Genomic DNA, 14,976 nt, shown 5'->3' with positions numbered 1-14,976 from the left:
CAGGTGGGAATGTTTCCCATTTTCCTGCCCGATGGGCGCTTAATTTCTTTTTGGGAAAATCGCTCCCCTTGACAACATTATGTTTTATGTACACCTTTAATATCAGAACTAATGAATTTCAAAAATATAATTAGAAATAGATTTAGTATTTGGAGGGAACGTACCTTACACACCTAGACATTGGGCAGTTAAAATGCCTCGGGTTTCTAATCTACCAGAAAGCTGCCCAGATCTTGTAATTTCCAAGTTTAATGAATGCTTTAGAAATAGCTAACCTGCCTACCAACAGCTAATGGGATCCTAATCTACAAATGTGGATTGGCTTTTGATGATGTTCTTGGACCATGGCAGCAATTTATTTTATTTCCGCCTGAGTGGTTTGCTGGCAAGGAAGCTGAAGGGACCTTCCAGAGAAGGTTTTGAATTTTGAGGGTCAGGAGCAGCACAAGTGATGTTTTAGCTCTGTGGAGCGGTGCGTATCCGAAACGTGAACTGATTTGTGTTTTCTTGGCATGTGATCCTTGCACAGGGTGGCACAGTGGCACAATGCTTAGCACTGCTGCCTCATAGCTCCTGGAACCTGGCTTCGGGTGACTTCTGTGTGGAGTTTGTATGTTCTCCCCGTGATTGCATGGGTTTCCTCCGAGTGCTCTGGTTTCCTCCCACAGTCCAAAGATCCAGGTTAGGTGGATTGGCCATGCCAAATTGTGCCTTAATATCCCAAGATATTTAGGTTAAGGGAATTAGCCATGGGAAATGTGTGGGGTTGCAGGGATAAGGCAGGGAAGAGGGCCTGGGTAAGATATTCTGGGGAAGATATTCACGGGCATTCAGCCTTGGATCTTCAGGTAAGCGTTCTCCAAGGTGGCCTTCACGACACACGACAGCGCAGAGTCGCTGAGCAGAAACTGATAGCCAAGTTCCGCACACATGAGGACGGCCTAAACCGGGATGTTGGATTTATGTCACATTATCAGTAACCCCCACAACTTGCCTCCTGGGCTTGCAGAATCTCACTAGCTGTTCTGTCTGGAGACAATACACATCTCTTTAACCTGTGCTTAATGCTCCCTCCACCCACATTGTCTGTACCTTTAAGACCTGGCTGGCTTTAGGGATTCGCATTCTAATCAGTATTCTGTAACTTGATTTTGTGTCGCTGTGCACTGTTTGAGAGCACATTTCCACTCCATCTGACGAAGGAGCAGCGCTCCGAAAGCTTATGGTATTTGCTACCAAATAAACCTGTTGGACTTTAACCTGGTGTTGTGAGACTTCTTACTGTATTCACCCCAGTCCAACGCCGGCATCTCCACATCATAAGATATTCTTGTCAGAGAGTAGCTGCAGACTTGATGGGCAAAATGGTCTTTTCTGCAGTGAAGGGATTCTATGATTTCACACTGAATTTATCCAGTATTTTCTCCTTTTTTAAATTAACCATCATCTCCGGCATTTTTCTCCAGTTCAGAAGACTTTGGAACTGCCAAATGTTTATCCTTGGCTACAGTGAATTCCTTTTAGGCAATGAATTTTTGGAACCATATCAAAAACACGTAAAGAGGACGGCATGTTTTACAAGTAGTATTCGCGAAGGAGCCGCATTTAGTTTGTGTCAAAATTAGCAAACTACAACAAGTTATGCAGGAGGAAGAAAATGCTGCTCACTTGCATGAAGACAAAGCCAAACATAAAACAAAAAAGTTAGAAATCTGAAAGAAAAAAATAGAAAGGCTGGAAAACAAAGCAGGTCTGTTACAATTAAGATGAAGCCAATCAGCCTTCGAATGCAAAATCTCCAAAAATCCAAGATAAACCAATCATATTAATATTGTGAAGCCAAACGAGAAGTCACTGACATTTAAGCTTACCTAGTTGTAAATAGGGATTGGGAAGAATTGTCCATTCATAAGATGCATTTTTTAAGTTTCCAAAATTACTTATCTATAAAAGGAAGCAGTGGCAAAGAGAAAACCGACCTCTATATTCCCTATGCTTTCTTTAAACAACTTTAAAAATGTTACATGCCTAACACGATCAGATGCTGAATGCAATCCATTGTGTAATCTCCACCATTGTACAACAAGGATTCCGCACTAATTTTGGCCTTGCTTTGAATAACATTAATGGAGATACGGATAGATCTAGTATATGCTGTGGCACAAGTCTTTGAATGTCTACACATTTATCACCACCCCCCACCCCCCCACCCCTCCACAAGTATCATGATTTATATCCTTCAAGAATTAAAGGCAAATGCATTGAACTTTTTTCAGGCATGAGTTACATTGAAACATCTCCTTAGTTAATAGATGTTTTCTGCAAGTATAACTTCCTGGTTTCTAAATGCAGTTAATGCTTGCATGGCAAGATATATTCCAAAATTAGCACAATAGCATGGGAATTCAGGAACTAGCTCAGGTTTTGAAGTATTAGACTTCAAATTTTTTAAATATCATTCATAAAACCAAATAAAAATCTTCAAATATCTGGAAAAGTATATAATGGCTGTCGATACATATCTATATTTTTGTTTTGTTATGAATAGAGGAAATACAACCATTTCCACATTTTGAAGATTGTTGAATGATCCCAATTTAACTTTACAGTGCTTTGCATGGTTTAATAATAGACTAACATTATGGGTGGGATTTTCCGGCCATGCTCGCCCCAAAACCGGAAAATCCCGCCCGAGGTCAACGGACCTTTGCGATGGGCCACTCCCCTGCCCGCTATGATTCCTGCGGCAGGCAGGACGGGAAATTGCCCCCTAAGTCTCTCAAATGCAGACCATAACCATCAGTATCAGACACATGAAACCATAAGATCATAAGCTGGATTTAAATGAATAATATCCTTCAGTTCATTTGATCGCATACTTCCAGAATTCCTAACCTACTGCCTTCAGTATTGTCTACTAAATAGTTGTTTCTCAAACATTGTGGCCTCCATCTTTCCTCTGGGTATTCTGTTAATTAATACATAAATTGAGAAATATCAGGTCTCCAATCTAAGCATCCATACGCTCACCAATATTGTCTAGTTCTGAGAACATGTCATCAGTTAGAATTACTGAATCGCAGAATGGTTACAACACAGAAGGAAGCCATTTGGCCCATCATCTCCATGCCAGCTCTCTGCAAGAACAGCCCATCTAGTCCCATGCCTCCCTGAAGCCCTGCAAATTCCTTCCCTTCAGATAATTGCCCGATATCCTTTTGAAAGCCAAGATTGATTTTGTCTCCACCCCATTCTCAGGCAGTGCATTCCAAATTTTCACCAGTCACTGCGTAAAAAGCTTCATCTCAAGTTTTCTTTGGGTTCTTTTTTTAACCATTCTCCTTCAGTTTGTGTCCTTGGGTTCCCAACAATGTAAGCAGTTTCTGCCTATTTTCTCAGTTCAGACTCTCATGATTTTAAACTTCTCTATCAAATCTTCTCTTCTCCACGGAGAACAGCTCCAGCTTTTCCAATCTACCGTGGTAACCAAAGTCCCTCAGTCCTGGAATCAACCTTACAAATCTTCTCTGCACTCTCTCTAATGCCTTCACATCTTTCTTAAATTGCCCAGAATTGGACACAATCTCCAGTTGAAACCAAATCGGTGTTTTATAGGTTTACCAAAACCTCCTTGGCTTTGTAGTTATAGAATTTCTACAGTGCAGAAGGAGGCCATTCAATCCATCGAGCCTGCACTGACAACAATCCCACACAGGCCCTATCCCCGTAATCCCATGTATTTACCCTGCTAGTCCCCCTGACACTAAAGGGCAGTGTAGCATAGCCAATCAACTGAACTTGCACATCTTTGGAATGGGAGAGGAGACCGGAGGAAACCCTCACCAACACGGGGAGAATATGCAGAATCTGCACAGACAGTGACCCAAGCTGGGAATCAAAACTGGGTCCCCTGGTGCTGTGAGGCAGCAGTGCCAACCACTGTGTCACCGTGCCACCATTTGCATGCATGCGATTATCAACCACAATGGCATTTTACCCCACTCATGAGTAGCATGCTCACAGCTGCAGCTCTAACAGATGCCGCTGTCGAGCAGCCACTGAGGACACTGAAGTTAAGTGAGTAAACCTTCCCTTGTGGAGCCAGGAGGAATCAGCCTGGCAAGCAGAAATGACAACCATTCACTCCACTTGACAGCGCGAGGCCCATAAAACATTTACTCTGGTGACCTGCCTTGCTGCCACAGGTTCTCTCCATCAACTGCTCCTTCCTGTCCCAGCAGGGCAAGCAGCTGACTGACAGCACTGAGCTAGACCCCAGGCTGTTCAAGTCTCCAACTCAACCCAAGCGGAGTTTTGTCTTCTCCTGCCCGTTTTCCATTTCCCATCAGGAAAATTGTACTCTTCCTCAGTAAACAGTGAACCTTTATAGAGTGTGCATTTGTGGTTGGATAGCCCAGTGAAAGTAATGAAAATAAAAGCTTATTTTTATTAAGCATTGCTCAAAACACTGCTCAATTAGTGGGGGTGGCATGGTGGCACAGTGGTTAGCACTGCTGCCTCACAGCACCAGGGACCCGGGTTCGATTCCTCGCTTCGGTCACTGTCAGTGTGGAGTTTGCACATCCTCCTCATGTCTGCGTGGGTTTCCTCCGGGTGCTCCGATTTCCTCCCACGGTCCAAAGACGTGTGGGTTAGGTTGATTGGCCATGTTAAATTGCCACTTAGTGTCAGGAGGACTAGCTAGGGTAAATACACGGGGCTATGGGGATAGGGATGGGTGGGATTGTGGTCAGTGCAGACTCGATGGGCTGAATGGCCTCCTACTGGACTGTAGCGATTCTATGATTCTAGTCAGTTCTCAAGGGGTAATGGGCGGAGGGCGGTGTAAGTGGTGAAGGAAGAGAAGATATAAAGGATACTGGGTCAGGCTAGTCTCACACTTGATTATAATCATGATGAGTAAATTCATAAATAAAGTACATCTGCCATCCTATAAATGGCACAAGTCTTACTTTTACCCAATAGGCCGTGAAACAAGCACAACATGTAACAACCTTTTGAAAGATAAATGCATTTTGAAAAATAAAGTTATTGCTTTTTTAAACTTTATGAAGGACCTATGTGCGCAGCTCAAGCAATTTTCACTGCCAAATGATTGGTTCTCACCTGTCCGACAGGGCATACTTGTCAACAGGTAATGACGCTTTGAAACCAAGGAGTAAAAATAAAATAACTGATTTTGAAAGTCAGCTTTCGATTGTTGCGTGGTATGCGTAGATCAGAAGCCACAGGAAGATCATCAAGGCGGTAACAACATTGCACTGCTTTGCCTATACATCATGCCACGCACAAAAAAAGGTTTTCATGACGGTAATACATTGTAACTGCTTCCCTGACGATTATTGAAGCAGTTCCACCTTTTGTGTAGAAGGGTTTGGCATTCCTTACTATGAAGAGGAAAAGCCAGAAGAACTTCATGCCAGTATCATCACAGTGACTGCACTTAAACATTTCAATGTAAACTTGCGTCGAGACACTCCACCTTTAAAAAAATAAAAGTTCGACAAACAATTCTTTGGTGAAGACAATCAGACCCGAGGAAAAGCCAAAAGGAGAGAGCAAGGCAGTAAAATTTCAGAGCAGAAAACCTTTATTTGAAGTTTCTAGCCGATGTAAACATTTTATACAAATCAAATTCCTCACACTTATCCATCAATCATCTTCTGATATTTTCCAGCAGAATATTTCATAGTAATTGACATATTTGTTAAATTAACTATTACAGTGTACAGCGGCTGGTTGTACCGCCGAATAACATCAACTTGGTAACCAGTGAAATCGCACCTCCTGTAACTACGGTGTGCCTTGATCTGTAAGACAAAAAGTGGGCAACAGATGTATAGAGCAAGAGAGAGGGGGATTGATAGCATAACTTCACACTTCCTCAGTTAAACGTACGGTATCCAACAAAAAGTTGTTATATTATAGCATTACATTGTAAATGCTTATTACCAGTTTGCATTAAACTGTTCCCCAGCCAAGAAATTGCAGAAAGCTCTGAAACTCAGGCTCTCTGAGGAAGCAGATTACCCATGAAAGTGAGGAACTGCCTATGGTTGGTGCCAATTGTCCATACTAAATGAAACTAAACAGTATTCAGCAAGAGACAATGTCTAATTAAGTGGGATTGGGCTTTTAATTACCTCTTAGTAAGTTAACATTTGGCGCGGAATTCTTCAGCCTCGCATGCCCTGCTATCGCTGCCAGCGAGAATGGAGAATTTGGTGCTCAGCCAAATCTCTGTTCACAACAGCTGGGCCGGATAATTCCAGCTTCGGGCGAGATCGGAGAATTCTGGTCTTGGTATTGAAACTCACGCTTTTGGTACCGGGGCTTTCTGGTGGTCATAAGTGAATGCCTTTACCCAAAGGTAGGGGAGTCTAAAACTAGAGGGCATAGATTTAGGGTGAGAGGGGAGAGATACAAAAGCGTCCAGAGGGGCAATTTTTTCACACAGAGGGTGGTGAGTGTCTGGAACAAGCTGTCAGAGGTAGTAGTAGAGGCGGGTACAATTTTGTCTTTTAAAAAGCATTTAGATAGTTACATGGGTACGATGGGTATAGAGGGATATGAGCCAAATGCGGGCAATTGGGATGAGCTTAGGGGTTTTAAAAAATAAGGGCGGCATGGACAAGTTGGGCCGAAGGGCCTGTTTCCATGCTGTAAACCTCTATGACTCTATGGGACAGAATAAAGGAGGGTAAATTAACAAAAAATAATGTAATACAGTAATAATGGGCAACTTCAATTTACATAAACATTGGTTAAACCTAATTAGCACCAATGCTCTGGATGGATGAGTTCCTGGAGTGTGAAAGGGATGGATTTCTGGAGCCGTAAACTGAGAAGCCAACTAGGATTCAGGCTACTTTAGATTTAGCTTAATTTGATGAGAAAAGGCAAAATAAAAACATAAAATTAATACTTTTATCCTTGATATCAATACATGATTGCCATGTAATTGAGTTCATTAGCATCATACTTAACAAAAATATATATCAAAATAGAAGGAGCATCTTGTGAACCCAAATATATGTGTTTAAACCAAATAGGAACAAAGATGCATCTTGAACGTGTCTTTTGTTTTACTGATATTGAGGATCCTCATGTATATATTTCTGTCTGTGAATAATGCGATGGGTAAACATTTTTCAGACTAGTTGTCATAAGTAGCACAGAGGAGATATCCATGGCTGTGATCAATGATGTTACTTACTCACAAAAAGTTACTTTATTCTGTGATTGAACTAAGGTGTCCCTGTGGTTCAGTTGGTTGTACTCTTGAGTCGAGAGATTGTTGGTTCCAGATGCACTCCAGGAATTAAGCACAAATATCACGGCAAATGCTTAGTTAGGACAGGCAAACCCCTATAGGCCTGCACAATATTTGGGTTAGAGCGTTTGGCTGTGCAAGAAGGGAAGGCAGCTAAAGGTATATTTTTTGAAGATGTAGTGATGACTGTTAATATAATGGGCAGCATAAGTAATAAGGAGACCATTTTCTCAGTAGGAGTCTTGTTGAAGGGCTGCAGCTGCTGATGGAGATTAATGAGCAGTTACAGTTTCACTCCTCTTTCTTTGTAATCTTTCTTGCGCAATTTATTTTTCCTTCTTCTGTTGGATGCGCCATGGTGGAGGCTCACCATATAGCAAAGTTGTATCAATTAATTCAGTTTACCAATCCATCAAAGCCAACTTGCCCCTCAGACCTGCAAAATTTCCTTTGCTCAAATTTAGGTCCCCAGTTTCAGAAAGGACTACATGTAATACTATCATATTATGGTCACTGTTTCCTAATGGCTTCTTTGCAGCAATGTTATTAATTAGTCCTTGCTCATTAAACAAATCTAAGATGGTCTTAAAATTTAAATTGGCTTCTCAATGTACTGCTCCAGAAATCCATCCTTTCTCACTCCAGGAAGTCATCTCTCCATTAGTTCTAATTAGATTTACTCAAGTGTATGTGTAAATTGAAGTCACTCATTATCACTGTTTTACCCATCTTACATGCAGCTCTAATTTCTTGATTTATACCATGCCCAATATTACCACCACAGTTTAGTTGACTGTAAACAGCTCCCACAAATGTTTACTTTCCCTTCCTGTTTCTCAGTGCCACACAAACTGATTCTACATTTTCATTCCCAGTCCTGGTCACCCTGTAACCATGTCTCTGTAATGGTAATTATATCATCCCCATTTATCTGTCCTTGTGCCTTCAAATCATCACCTTGTTGCAAATGATGTGTGCATTCGGATGAAGTGCCTTAACTTTGTCTTTTGAACATATTGCGCAGTCAGATCCTATTTGATGCCTGCATTTGTTTTGTCTCCTTTCTAATTTCACTTCCTTTTTTACTTCCTGATACCAGTTTTGCTTCCCTCCAATCTGAGCTCCATCTCAGGTTCCCAACTTTCCTGCTATTCTAGTTTAAACCCTTCCCAACAACACTAGCAAATCTCCCTGTAAGGATTTTAGTCCCAGTTCTGCTAAGGTGCAACCCATCCATCTTGTGCAGGTCCAACTGCTCCAGAACCAGTGCCAATGTCTCAGAAATCTGATGTCCTTCCTCCTCCAGCCAGGTTTTCAGTTGCTCAACCCTCCCATTCCTATGCTCATCAGCACGTGGCAATTGGGAGCAATCCCAAGAATACTGCTTTTGAGATCCTGCTTTTTAATTTCTTCCCTAACACCCTAAAATCTGCTTTCAGAAACTCATTCCTCTTCCTTCCCATGCCATTGGTAGCATTTTTGGACCATGATTCTGGCTGTTCGCCCTCTCCCAGAAGAATGCCCTTCAGCTGCTCTGTGACATTCTCGACTCTGGCATCAGGGTGGCATCACACCGCCCTGGAATCATGTCTACAGCTGCAGGAATGCCCGTCTGTCCCCCTCGAACTAACAAACCCCCTATCACTATTGCCTTTCCACTCTTCTTTCTCCTCTCTTGTGCATCTGAGCAACCTATGGTACCCATGGACATGGCTCTTGCTACACTCCTCCACAAATCACTGCCCTCCCCAACACTGAAAACCAGTTATCAAGTGAGATTGACCCAGGTGACTCCTGCACTACCTGCCTGGTTCTCTTAAGACTGCCTGGAGGTCATGCATTCCTTCTCTGCCTGCAAGCTCTCAAACCGCTGTGTGACCACTTCCCTAAACATGCTATCCACGTAGCTCTCGGCTCTATGGCTGCACCACAGTGACTCCAGCCACTGCACGAGTCCCAAAATCTGGACTTCAAATTTCTGACACTTCCCGTAGATGTATTTGTCTAGGACATGGCTTCTCACATACCACAGGAAACAAATTCCGTGCTTCACTGCCATACCTTAATTTTACAAACTCTTTATTATAAATTTTACAAACTCTTTATTATAAATTTACTAGTTAGTCATCAATAAGCTTCTCGCGCTGCACCGATGCTGGAATCAAATACGGGAGGGGGACAAAAGTAGAAATGATAGGAACAGCTCCTTCCACCTTCACTGAACTCCCGTACTCTCCAAACTCCTTGCTGCCCACTCAGGTCAAGCTGCACTCAAAGTTTGGGGGCCATATTAACTTAAGGAGTTAACAGCTAGAAAAGTAAAAGCCATAAAACAGCAAGTGGGCTTACTTAGCTGGATATGTGATATCTGCACTGCTTGCGAAGAATTGCAGTCCAGAGAGATGTTATGGAACTTAGAGTTAAGTTAGTTTAAAAGCATTCAGTGAACTCTGAAAGGCTCCATCATCATGGATGGGTGGAGCTTAAGAAGGTTCTCTGGTTTCAATTTATTTGAGTGTTCTGCAGCAAGGGAAGAAGCTGGGTATAAAATAATCCTGCCTTTAGCAAGCTCCAGGCAATTAGACTTCAAAAAATCCCTGGGAGCCATTCAGTGCAACTGACCTTGTGTGGTTGGCAGCTCACAGGAAAGGTTCTGGGAGCTGTTAGCAGGCTACAGGCAGCTAGGGCTCAGAGAAGTTCAGGGAAGCAGGGAAGATGGCAAAAGGTCACTGGGTTCTGTGCTAGCAGTTGGGGTTCAGCAAAGCCCTGGGAGCCATTCATTGCTTGGTGCAGCCAGGAGACTGAAGTTGAGAGAGAAACCCAGGGGCAGTGCTATGCTAGCTTAGTGAAGCCAGCGGTTTGCAAGAGAGATGGAATTGTGCAGGTAACTCGAGCCAACTTTGCGAATCCTGTGGAACGCAGTCCCAAGAGAAGAGATTGAACTTTCAAGAGCAGTCACTGAGGCAGTCTGAGTCAGAGCAGCTTTCGAGGGAATCCTTCATGAGGGAAACAGAGTTTTAGTGAGATTTTCTTTCTCACAACAGTCACAGATGTCTGGGTGGGTTGCTGAGAAATCCATTGGATCTATTTTGGTCACATCTGCCATTTAATGTGTAGTTCAGTGTATTCTGTTAATTCATATTGACCTCGTTTTAATTCGGAATGTCAGAATATAAGATGATTAAATTGTTTTACTTTTCTGACTTTGTTTATCATGTTTATTTTGTTTGATTAAAACCATGGTATCTTGTGGCTTCTTTTCTCCCAGTGGCAACTGCAATGTCAAACTTTGTTGACTTTAAACAAAACATTACTGGCCCCTAACCGCATCGTAACAAGGTGTACATGGATCCTGAAGTGGTGTCTGGAACCTGGGCGACCTTCTACTTTTCCTCATTGTCCAAATAAATAACTCTGTTAAAATAAAGGCACCATCACTGCTTTTGGGAAACGGGCTTTGACATATATGATCTGGCACTGTTGTGTAATAAATAATGGTTTGAATGTGGACAAATATTGCAACTTGGCAAAAGTGCAGTGTCTTCTCATGTTTTTGCCAACTATCCATTGGTAAAAGTAATGAAATAGCTAACAGTCCTGAAAAATGCATCTGCACCTGTTTGATACATCTGTACTGCAACTAGACAAATATTGTTGATGTCACTTATGACAGATTGCAATGGCATAACAAAGTTCTAGATAAAATTCATATTGACAATCACTGGTACTATCACATCTGCTTTGGAGTTTGGCAGAAGGTTTGTTTGCAACAAGTGGTTAGCACTGCTGCCTCACAGTGCCAGGGACCCAGGTTCAATTTTGGCCTTGGGTGGTTGTGTGGAGTTTGCACATTCTCCCCGTGTCTGCGTGGGTTTCCTCCAGGTGCTCCGGTTTCCTCCCACAGTCCAAAGATGTGCAGATTAGGTGGATTAGTCATGGAAAATTGTCCCTTAGTGTCCTAAGATGTGTAGGTTAGATGGATTAGCTGTGGTAAATGTGTGGGGTTCTGGGGATAGGATTCTCTGTCAGAAAGTCGATGCAGATTTGATGGGCCAAATGGCATCCTTCTGCACTATAGGGATTCTATGATTCTGCAAAATGACATAATTGTGTCTTCAGCTCCCTGTTGAATCACAGCCCACCTTGAAAAATGCAGGGGAGACCATTTTTGTCGATTACATGCAATTGGGAGGATAGCAATATAAAGTCACAATTCTCCTTTGAGGTAATATAACGGCTGTAATTTTACCGCCTCGCCCAATCGGGTTGGGTGGGGTTAGCAGAATGGCATTCTCCATTGGCCTTGGGCGGGATCTTACAAGCCTCGGATGGGCAAGGTTGTAAAATACCAGCCAACATCTCTCCAAATCTCCAAGTAATCTTCTTCCAAGCAGCATAAATAATGAAAAATGATTTTTGTAGGAAAATTCTTTATTCCAATTAGTAGATTAGCAACAAAAGCCGCTTGACCAAAACCCTCACCAGAACTCTTCTTAAATATGGGAGAAACCATCAAAATAAAATCAGCAAGAACAGTGAAATACAGAAGTTTGGAAAGTTGATATTTCAGTTGCAGGCTGATCTGTTCAATTAACTTGTATTGAAAGGCAAAGCCAGCATTTTGGACTCCTAATTCACATGGTTGAAAAGCTCACCTACTGAAAGCATAAAGGCTGAGAAATAGCATTGCTGTGCTATGGATGTCTCCTTCATCTATAAGATATACATTGCACGCATTCCCAGCCGCATGAGTACCAACTAAGGAAGTAACGTAGAATAATTTAACTTGCAGTTGTTCCAAAATGAAGGATGGCCACTGTTAGCGTATGGATGATATTCGCTCAATCTTCTTTTCCAATCTAGATGAAAAGATTAAAAAATGCTCATATTAGAATAAGTTAATGGAAAAAGTTTTAGATATGAAGTGAAAATTGAGAGACGTGAAATATTCTTTGAGAAGAAAATACATGAGTATAAAAATAAATCACACATTTATGAAACTCCACTTTAGTGTTTACAAGTTGATGGTTTTCGAGTGAGGTAAAATCTCATCTCGTCAGTTCCTAATGCAAGAGGTGGCAATGTGCCTATCCTTATCTGGTGAATTACTTTATCTTTTCCAAATTGTATTCCCATCAAGTGTAATGGGATGAATTCAAGGCTATCAGGCTCAATTTTAAATGTAGGGCAGGAATTTGTTGAGTAGGAGCCAAAGTGAGCGGAAACTGCTGGACAGGAAATTTTAGCTTCTGGGTCTCATCTGTTTTCTCCTGGTTTGTTTCCTCCCAGCAGTTGGCATGAAATGGCACCAGGTTGGTGGGTAAGAGCAGAATGTAGGTTGATAGGAGGCTGATGGGGATTGAAGGAATGGTTCCCAGCACTTCGGTAAGTCACAGGGAGGGAGTTTTGGGAGGGCCTTATGATCAAGAATGGGGTTGAGGATGGAACATTACAGGACACATAAACCTTTCTTGTGAGGTGCAGAGAAGTACTTTGGTTTTCCACCAAATAAAAATTTAAGAAAGGCTTAAAATCTACGCTTTTTGGGCTCATTCTGACATTGACTTTTCCTCCACCATCTTCATCTGATGGAAAAGCCACACAATGTTTCATTTGCTTGGGCCACTAGTGAAGATAACAATTCAACCCCCATGACATAATTAGAGTAAAAACTATCTCTGCGATTTTCCTCAAAACTCAGGCTCTAATGGTATGATACACTGGGACGATGATGGAGGGGAGGGGAGGCGATGGCCTAGTGGCTGTATCGCTAGACTATTAATCCAGAAACTCAGCTAATGTTCTGGGGACACGGGTTCAAATCCCACCACGGCAGATGGTAGAATTTGAATTCAATAAAAAGTGTCTGGAATTAAGAATCTACTAATGATTGTGAAACCATTGTTGGAAAAATCTACCTGGTTCACTAATGTCCTTTAGGGAAGGGAATTTGCCATTCTTACCTGGTCTGGCCTACATGTGACTCCAGAGCCACAGCAATGTGGTTGACTCTCAACTGCCCTCTGAACAAGGGCAACTAAGGATGGGCAATAAATGCTAGCCAGCCAGCGATGCCCATGTCCCACCAATGAATTTAAAAAAATAATTAACATGCAGTTTTCTCCACTTAACAAGTCAGTAGGTGGATGTGAGTTTTGTATTGTGGAACTATTTTTAAATATTATGGGAAGTTTCTATTTTTGATATATTCAGAACTTTTTCTTAATAGGAATTGATGAGGTATGGTAAGGTCACACAGTTGTCATGTGAGATTGAGGCAAAATACTGCAGATGCTGGAATCTGAAACAAAAACAGAAAATGGTGGAAAATCTCAGCAGGTCTGACAGCATCTGTGGAGAGAGAATAGAGCCAACGTTTTGAATCTGGATGACCCTTCGTCAGAGCTGAGAAAAAAAGAAAATCAGACACGACTTATAGTCGTGGGTGGGGAGAGTGTTGTAATTGGACAAAGGAAATGTAAATGGTGATGATGAAGTCTGAGAAAGGCGCTAAAAGTGTCCATTGAGTGATCAGAATGTGTGAATGGCAGAACAGAGGCACAGATTGTTAAGGGACCACCTGAGGTATGTGGCAGTTGCCCTGAAAGCTTGAGGTGGGGTGGGTGGGGGTGGGGTGTTTGAGAGATTGCTGGGTATAGTGCAGTAGTGACAAAATCCTTGGTTTGATACTGGATTCAACCAATGGTTTGGGTTGGATGAGGTAAATTTATTACATGAAATCCCCTTTCATGTTAGCTAGTTTAAAAAATAGACACAAATTAACATCATTTGTAAAGCGCAGTTTATGTGTAAAAGTATAACAGGTTTTGCTAACATTGAAATCCCCCCTAGGTGTTGGCTTCTGGCTTTGGTGCATACGTCTTTTGTCATTGTACCACACAAAAACCCCCTTTCTAAAATTGTAGACACATTCTTGCATGGTGTTAGGTACAGTTTATATTGCACTCCTGATTGAAAAAAGTAATTATTACCAACTACTTTTTCCACCAGCCTGTAACCTGAGAGCCACATTACGACTGTGCACATAAAGATTACATGCCAAGCAGCTGTGCTTTATACAATTACTTTATTTTCTGGTATTATATAAATGACTATGTTTTGCCTATCTATTGCTCTCTGACCTTCACACAAGTTCGCTTATGGTTCACACTCTTATATGGTTATAATTCTGGTCATAGTGCATGGCTTCGAATTGCTCTTCTCTCTCTGAGCCTGCATACTGTTATTTCCTGTCACCGTTTTGTATTCTAATTCCTCTCAATGTTATTTTGTATTTTGCATACGCCTAGATTACAATTTGAAAAATTCAATATGTTTTGTCTAGCTTAGTAATGGTACTGTTGTGATGGACTCAGAAGGTTATGTCTTCAAACACATTACAGGACTTGAGTGCATAATACAGTCTGATATTTGAGCTTTGTATTAAAAAAAATGAGCCTTAAGGTTTACAGTCTGGAATCCTTGAGATTATGGATTTACAGAGGCCAGTGGATACCTGAGCCATTGTAGGATGATCACTGATGCATGTCTTCCCATATATATAGTGCCAAGGTAGGCACTAATGTAAGAGGACTGATCTAATTGTTAAAAAGATTAATTGCCCTTTCTTCACACATCAAATTTATCTGGGACGTTTGAAGTAACATTTGTGCCACACAAGT

The 14,976-nt window shown here is 41.8% G+C and overlaps 1 long non-coding RNA gene across 2 annotated transcripts in view; it reads right to left on the bottom strand.

Moving 5' to 3' along the window:
• Positions 1-5,596: 5,596 nt before the first annotated feature.
• LOC144505471 (uncharacterized) overlaps positions 5,597-14,976 on the bottom strand; it is a 126,709-nt gene continuing 117,329 nt past the window's right edge. Inside the window, exons 3-4 of one of the 2 annotated variants that reach the window (XR_013499816.1) lie at positions 11,950-12,153; positions 5,597-5,831 (exon numbers count right to left, since the gene is read on the bottom strand). This is a non-coding gene — a long non-coding RNA (uncharacterized LOC144505471). Of the gene's footprint in view, positions 5,832-11,602; positions 12,154-14,976 lie in introns of those variants that run through there. The other variant, XR_013499815.1, reaches the window with a different exon arrangement.

Source organism: Mustelus asterias, chromosome 16 (genome assembly GCF_964213995.1).
Source record: "Mustelus asterias chromosome 16, sMusAst1.hap1.1, whole genome shotgun sequence".
Taxonomy (NCBI): Eukaryota; Metazoa; Chordata; class Chondrichthyes; order Carcharhiniformes; family Triakidae; genus Mustelus; species Mustelus asterias.
Note: the sequence above shows the minus strand (reverse complement) of the source record. Positions and strands in the feature narration are given on the sequence as shown.